The 8,735-nt window shown below is 43.2% G+C and overlaps 1 pseudogene; it reads left to right on the forward strand.

Annotated features, from left to right (window-relative positions):
* Window positions 1-590: 590 nt before the first annotated feature.
* LOC104602154 (adenylate isopentenyltransferase pseudogene) lies at window positions 591-2,370 on the forward strand (annotated as a pseudogene).
* The last annotated feature ends 6,365 nt before the right edge of the window (window positions 2,371-8,735 follow it).

The following is an 8,735-nucleotide window of genomic DNA, read 5'->3' on the forward strand; positions in this document are numbered from 1 at the left end:
TCTACCAAAACACTTTATTCAAGGAAGAAAAGATTCAATACAGGAAGGAGGGGACGAGAAATCCACTCCTGTAAAGTGTAGACCATCAGACCTCAAAAAACTCTTGGACAAAGAATGAATATAATCAAAACAACATTGATCCTTCTAGAAATATGTTTTAACTGAAAGCAGCTTCCTAGAAGATAGCAGACACCGAGCATCATCAATGAAATGAGGAGATTGATGAAAGTCATACTCATACAATCACCCACAGTCAGAGTTCTTTTCCCCTGAAAGTTAACAGCCATCTACACTGCCCAAAAAACAGCATAAGCTTCCAAAAAAAAAACAGCCATCTTCACTGATAAGCCTCCTCCGCAGAACATGAAGAAGTAACAGCTCGAAGGAACTAATGACCATCACAATGAGAGAACGCTGTCTGTATCATTGGCCGAACAGTAATGACACGGACCGTCAATGGTCAATGTTCTTTTAGAAACCACAGCGTATGTCAAGGAATGTTTTTCTTTACGGAAATAAGCAACATCCCTTCAAGGATTTTCTGGAAGAACAGTCCTTTAAGGATATTTTCTCGATTAACAGTCAAGGGCATGTTTTGAAAATTAAAAAACAATTAAGGGTCTTTCTGTCCTTATATATTCGTCGCACACGTTATAAATTATGTAGACGGTGGCACCCCAAGTCTTATTCTCTCCAGCGCCATACCCCATGTCGCCAAGCTCTGGTCTACGATGCCGAAAATGCATCTCTCTGTGCTCCTTGAGACTGAAACACTGAAGCTTAGCTAGTTTCTTTCCATGAGACTTTCATTCCCCACTAGTTACAGCAGCAGAGTTCCATCCCTCCGCTTCCTCCCGGCGATCAAACCGGCGAGACAGAGATGCAGGTGGGTTCGCATGGAGTCCACCACACGCAGACAACGTCGAAAGGACAAGGACAATGATAAGAATAAGATCGTCGTCATCATGGGTGTTACTGGTACAGGCAAGTCCCGCCTCTCCATCGAGATCGCTACTCGATTCCCCGCCGAGGTAATCAACTCCGACAAAATGCAAGTCTACAGGGGCCTCGACATTACCACCAATAAGATCCCAATGCACGAGCGGCTCGGCGTTCCCCACCACCTTCTTGGCGTTGTCGACCCGTCTGACGGCGAGTTATCCTCCTCCGAGTATCGTTTACTTGGCGCCTCCGCCATATCAGCTATCTCTGCCCGCCACCGGCTACCACTAGTTGTGGGTGGGTCAAATTCGTTCATTCACGCGCTCGTCTCGGATCGATTTGATCCAGGCTCGGACGGATTAGACGGGTTAAACTCGGTGTCCGCCGAATTACGTTACGATTGTTGCTTTCTCTGGGTGGACGTGTCGTTACCGGTGCTGTACAAGTACCTTGCCCGGCGAGTCGACGACATGCTACACGTGGGCATGTTTGAAGAGTTGGCCGTGTTTTATGAGCAGGAGGGAAAGCGCAAGTCACACACGGCGCGCCGCGTTGGGATAAGGAAGGCAATCGGCTTGCCGGAGTTCGTGAACTATTTTCGGGTGTTCCGGCCGGGTGATGGAATGACAAGCACGCTGACGCAGCTGGAGGGAGAGGTGGAGAGACGGGTGCTCTTCGAGGAGGCGGTAAAGGCAATCAAGGATAACACAAACGAGCTAGCGAAGCGACAGTTGGAGAAGATCCAAAGGCTAAGATCGGGAGGCTGGGATTTACAGCGGTTGGATGCCACGGAGGCGTTCCGAGCTGTTTTGGCGTCAGATTCCGTCAAGTCGTCGGAAATTTGGGAGAGTGAAGTATTGGGACCAAGCGTGAAGATCGTGAGCCGCTTCTTAGCGTAGTGACAACATCTCCCTACTTGTCATCGGGAGATGTTCCCAGTATACGATGGGATGTGCTGTGGGACGTGCTGGGGCGATGATGTAAACTATAGCGTAACTAGTTCTTCCCCTATTTCATTCAAATATTGTTTTCCGAAAAATTGTATTATTACATATTAGTACCTTTTACTATAGGCTTAGTCTCACTTTATCCCCAAATTTCAAAATATGTAAATCCAATATCTTCTAAAACATGTCAATCTAATATCTTCTAAAACATGTCAACTTTAATGCTAAGTAGTCATCAGTTATGTGTATCATAATATCATGTGAGATTTAAAATTTTTGAAAATATTAAACTAAAACACTACTCATCATCCCCTTTCTCAAGAAGACGAAAAGCAGGTGTAAGTTTTGGGTATCAAGTTTTACAAGAAAATTGTAATGCTTGTAGGGCCTGATGTCTGGATTCAACATTAGTTGAAAAATAGATGGTTCAGACTTCTAGGAGAAAGGTATTTGAATGGTTGATAAAGAAAATTAGATAATACTTAAAGGGTATTCGTGTTTTTTCATATGCCACTCAACAAGTTGATACATTTTTTAAATTTAGGTACTAAATTGACATGTTTTGAAGTTTGGAGAGTAAAGTGAAATTAGGCCTAAAGGGTACTAATATGTCATTTTCCCAAAACAACATTTGGATGAATGGGGGGGGGGGGGGGGTACTACGTTAAGAAGCAGCTCATGATCTTCATGTTTGGTCCCAAAACTTCACTCTCCCTTTAAGAAGCAGCTCATGATCTTCATGCTTGGTCCCAATACTTCACTCTCCCAAATTTCCGACAACTTGACGGAATATGATGTCAAAACAACTCACAATTTCCCTTAGGTTGCATTTGGAATTGGTGAAAAGTTTACACCGTTTTGGTTTTGTTGGCATTTGGAAGGAGTGTAAATAAAGATAGATGTAAAACTCCACTTTGGTTTAGATTTGTTTGCGTTTGGATGGAATGAAATTTTACATTGTGAATCAATGTAAAACCTCATCAAACATAAAGTTTTACATCGATAATCGATGTAAATACAATACTATATCGGTTTTATTGATGTAAAACTTTACACTTTTTTATCACAGATTTTAAAATGTAACGGTCACTTATTATATAGTTCAGTGTAAAACGTCATCAATGTATTTTTACATTAAGACACACAAATTTTACCAGCGAGAAGAATGAAGCATGAATGAGGATGAATTTGGTTGGAGAAATTTTAGGAAACCAAAAAATAAAACAAGAATTAATTCCAAACATTTTTTTAATTATAATATATTTAAAAATTAAAGTTACAAGAAAGTTAATTGGAACCAAAGAGGCTCAGTTGAACCGGGTCCAAGAAAGTGGGTTGGTTGGTTAAACTAAACAGGCCAATTTTAGGGCACATCTAGTGATATTACAGCTACGAGATGAGCTAAAGAATCAATGGTGGCGGAAATAAAGAAGTGTGTTTGGTTTGCATGGAAATGTGAAATGGAAATGGTCCAAAAGTGACCTTTTCGCGGAAGCAGTCCTTTCTGAGACAGATTTGGAGGATCATGACAGTGCATCCTGATGTGTGTTCCGTTGTTGGGTGACGTGGGCGTGGGGCGTGGGCCCACACCCCGCCTAATGGATCCGAGGGAGGATTGGTAGATCAATAGTGCAGCCCATTGTTTGTTAATTGTTTTATTTTAGTACAGTTGGATATTATTCATCGTGCGTGTTCTTTTAAATAGAGGAAGAAAGGAAAGCCAATTAGCCCAAGCAATCATCTTGATTGGGTTTAGCGCCCTACAACTTCCAAAGGTGCAAATTCCGAGCCCGGATTTGTTAGAGACAAAAATCATATACACTGGACTGAGTTAACCATCACGAGTGAATAGGTCAGTGTTCAGAATAGATGGAGCTCACAATAAACATTGACGTATTCAGTAGCCCAATCCAATGCATACAATCTTGTATCCAGCTCATCAGGACGTGTGAATTTACAAGCTGGTGGACCTACAACTTGCCAAGGTTCAAGTTCTTAAGCTCTCCGGCTATCCAGCTCAGCTATAGCTGTATTTGGAGATTTGGGATCCAATCCTGCTTTCACATGTGTATGTGTGGTGGAAATTGGAAGAGAGAGATTTGGAATTTAGGCTATTTAAAAAAGTATCAATAATTATCAATGCATGAAGTTGAACTATAATATACCCAAAACACATGATATTGGAAAAATTTATAATCAATTCAACGCTCTTACGTGTCTCTTTTGATTCTCATACATTTATTTAAGGAAAAATTCCACTTTAATTTAAATTTGTCACTACAGTATCCAAATTTTTAAAAAGTGTCAAATTGGTCCTTATTGTTAACTGACTGTTAATTATCTGATCACGTGATAACATATGCTACTTAAAATCTTTGAAAATATCAAAATTACTCTTCCAAAGAAGACAATGTTCATTCTCTGGCGAAATGTCGAATGGCGTCTCTGCAACAACTCATCAACCTCTCGTTCAACTGGTTCACCAGAGAGATTCCAGCTAGCTTCAGGAACCATAGGATATGCATGGCAACGCCCATCATGCATGATTCTAACCATAGAAGATGGGATGCTTGTTACGTTGTAAGCCTTGTGGCAACGTCTGTCTCATGCCATTGCCTCGGTATCCAAGATGAGCAAACTTTGCTAATTCCAAAGCACTCCATTCTCAGAAGAAGAACAAGAAGAAAGATGCAAAGGGATGCATTCAACTATGCAAGATCTAGGACTGTCATGGTTACAGCAGTAGTGAAGCCGATAGCATGTAACCCTGTTCTTGATTAATCAATGTTCAATAAATAGGTTGCTTGTTGAATGCGGACCATGGTTTTTAAAACCGACTTGGGGATCGAATTGGTTAGGGGTCCGGTTCCTAGGTTGAAGGGTCTGATCGTTCTAACCGATCAAATGATTAAGCACTCGGTTTAACGGTTCACTGACCAAAATCAACAGTTTTGGAGGAAAATCTGTTTCCGGTTTTTCCAGTCCAATCCAATTTTGAAAAACATGATGCAGACACACACCCAGTGCAAACAGACTGGACCTAATAACTAGGTTAATACAAATCACCGCGGTACTGAACCTGTTGTTGAAGTTCTCATCTGGTTTCCGAAGATTTTGAACTGGTTCATCAATATTCAACAGCTTTCACCCCAGGCTCAGGCCCAGGCCCAGATGATAAGTTCTCATCTTGGTTTAACCAATCATCAAGGACAATTCATACTCAAGGGATGGAGGTGCATGTTGGTACAGCGAAATGCAAATAGGCTTGAGGCAGTGTGAGCTAAGCTGATTGGTACACAATATAGGTATCTAGCTCCCGGGTGACACTGCCATCTCAGTATTTTAGCTGCCCCACCACGAGCTAACCGCCCATCTCATATTATTTGGTACCGTCTGAATTTGATTATCATCTGAGCTCGTCAGCGAGTTCATTGGAAGACAAATCCAGATACCGGAGATTTTGTGAGATAACATCAGAGATTCCTCTGGAAAGAAGAAAAAAAGCTAGTTTATTTTTAATTAACAGTCAGTTTTAAGGTAGAAGACAATGAACAATATCTTATTTTGAAGGGTAATTTTGATATTTTCAAAAATTTTAAGTTATACATGTTATCATGTAATCAGATAAGTGACAGTCATTAATGGCGAGGACCAATTTAACATTTTTTGAAAGTTTGAATACTACAGTGACAAGTCTGAAAGTTCGGGTACTAACTTGGCATTATCCCCAAAGTTCATGGTACTACAGTGGATTTTTCTTTTTATTTAAAGAGAATTTTGATCGAGAATTTTTTTTTTAAAAAAATAAAATACTATAATTTTATGAGATTTTGAAAAAAAAAATGTAAAGGCTGAAGGTACCCCTTCCCCCTATTGGGTTCACATAAAAGATTATAGGAGTTTTGATTGGTTAAAGTCCTTCTCGTTCTAGATTTTCATGATATATATCGTATAATATGTACTAATTTTCGACTCCATTGATATGCTAAATACTAAGAGTTAGGCATTTGGCTACTTTTGAAGATTGAGACTTTTAATTTACTCAAAACTTGACTTAGTAAGATTATGAAAATATGTATGCAATGGAGACAATGAGAGATGACGCATTCCTCTCCTCTCGTCTTTGATCATATATATGCTTCATCCCAGTTCTGCTGATGCCAACAAAAGGAATCTGATTGGTATGTTCTGATCAATGACTCATGATGATGTATGATGATAGAGAGACATATAGTAGAGACTTAGTAATTGTAACGAGCAACAACACTTGTATCAAATTGACATGGAATGCTACATCTGGTTTAAAAACAGTTTGATTGAGAGCATCTTCCTCCCGACTGGTCTCTGGTTCAGGCGTTCAGGCTTTCTTGCTAAGTAATTGGTTCCAATATCTGGATATGGAGCAGCTGGAGTTCGTTTACTCTTCAATTAATGGATTTCAATAACTAATAACAATTTCCAATCTATTTGGGGGTGGGAAGCTTGCCCAATACACACACACAAACGGTTTGCGTGTATTGAAAATAAAGCTCTAAGTCTATATTAAAATTTTAACATGAAACGTAGTCTACTGAACCTTCTTTCCTCATACATGTATTGACTGAATGATTTGGTGCAATGAATTTGCCAGGGCTTCATATATATATTGTTATGAGCACCCGCACCACACGATAGCAGCATAGGCAGTATCGCGCACACGATCGGCACTGCACGGCAGCGGCACCATGAGCTGCGCGCACGCACTGCATGGCAGTGGCACCGCGCGGTGGCGGCACCACGAGCTGCGCGCACGCACCCGGCAACAGCAGAGCGGGGCCCACACGATAGATCACAGGGGTGGGCCCACCCTTATCTAGACACGTCAAGAGAACTCGCCTCTAACCTTCCTTGTCTCTTATCCCTTATCTTATCTTATCCTTATCCCTATCTTAAGTAAGAATTGTGTTACCATTAGGAGTAGGTAATTAGTAGTTTGAGTTCAAGATGAAGTTTGAGTTTAATTAGGAATTTCCTTCTGTAATCTCCTATTTAAGGAGCCATGAATTGAAATAAAACATTCAGTTTTCCAGTCAAGAAAAGAGTGAGGAGAGTTCGGGTGGTCTCTTGAACAAATCACCCCCTCAGTTCGCCACCATAGGGTCAACTCGCAAAGAAAAGGGCAAGGGAAGGCAAGGAGTTTCCCCCACAAACCGCCCCATGACGAGATCCTATGCCAGGGCCCATAACATTTTGGTATCAGAGCCAAGCATCATGGGCGACATGGAGCAACTATCATCCAAGGTTCACGAGCTGGAACACCGTCTCGTGGAAAATCACGTGGAGGTAAGAGAAGTTAAAGAGGACGTTAGGGAACCTCGGCGTCTACTGGAGTTATACTTCTCCACCAGAGAAAGGAGCCCTGAAGGGGCATCCACCAACAACAGCCTTCGCCCAGATCGGGCAGAGGGCTCCGGTGAACGACAGAACGACACCACGACAACAACAGTCATACCCAAATACAGTTGTCTGGAGTTCCCCTCATACAGCAGCAGCGGTGACCCAACTTGGATGGCTGTAACGCTGTGAGCAATTCTTCCGTAATCAGCGCACGGAAGAGAAGGACAAGTTCAGCCTAGCAGCATTCCACTTGACCGATGAAGCACAACTCTGGTTCTACCGAGTGGAGCAGGAAGAACCAGGCCTTAGTTGGGACCAGTTCAAGTCGTATTGCCTCCTCCGGTTCGGACCCCCATTAACAAGTAACCCCTTGGGGGAGCTCATTAACCTCAAGCAGACCGGGACCGTCGTGGAGTATCAGCGGCAGTTTCAGACCCTTCTCGCCAGAGCCTCTTCAATTCGGCCAGACCAGCAGGTGGATATGTTCACAGCCGGCCTATTTGAACCTCTGAGAGTTGATGTGGAGATGCAGAGCCCACCCAACTTGGTCACAACAATGAATCTGGCCCGAGCCTTCGAGCGCAAGCTGTAGATCAGCTGAGGGCCGTCTAGCATGGGGCGTCCCGCAACGACTTGGACGAACCCAAGGTCTACTACAGGAGGGCAATCGATGGCTACCAACAGGGAACAACGCCCTTTCACCAGCAACACTACCCGATCTGCAACTAGTATGGGTAGCAGCACGACAGCACCTCCCATCAGACGCTTATCCAAGGCCGAGATGGCCGAGCGCTGAGCCAAGGGCCAATGCTTCAACTGTGATGAGTTGTACTCAGCCGGTCACGGTTGCAAGCGGTTATTCTGTCTTCTGGTAGATGAGTTGGAGGAGGAAGAAGAGGAATAGGCAGCACTAGAACCCGAGATCTCCCTCCATGCCATCACTGGAATCCAAAACTCCCAAACCATGCAGCTGCAGGCCCAGGTGGCAGGAAAACAGGTACGGATTCTGGTTGACTGAGGGAGCACCCACAACTTCATCAGGAAGCAGGTTGCTTTCCAACTAAAGCTACCAATGGAAGACAGACCGCGGCTCCAGGTGGCTGTAGCAAATGGGGAGAGAGTTCACAGTCCAGGGATCTGCCGAAGCGTCCAAATCCAGGTGGATTCTGAACCATTCCTCGTAGATCTATTTGTACTGACCCTAAACGAGTTCGACATAGTGTTGGGAATTAAGTGGCTCATCACCCTCGGCCCTATCCTATGGGATTTCAGTGCCTTGACCATGACGTTTGACTTACATGAGAAACAGGTCACCTGGAAAGGGACCAAGATGAGAGCAAGAAAACCACAGGTGCATACTCTCCATGGCGACGCCTTGCACACTGCAGAGATGGAGAGGCTTCTTGTCGATTTTTCAGACGTGTTCTCAGAGCCCAAGGGCCTTCCATCTGGCCGGTCGTGTGACCACTG

This window comes from Nelumbo nucifera, chromosome 3 (assembly GCF_055504915.1).
Source record: "Nelumbo nucifera cultivar China Antique chromosome 3, China Antique-T2T, whole genome shotgun sequence".
NCBI classification, from domain to species: domain Eukaryota; kingdom Viridiplantae; phylum Streptophyta; class Magnoliopsida; order Proteales; family Nelumbonaceae; genus Nelumbo; species Nelumbo nucifera.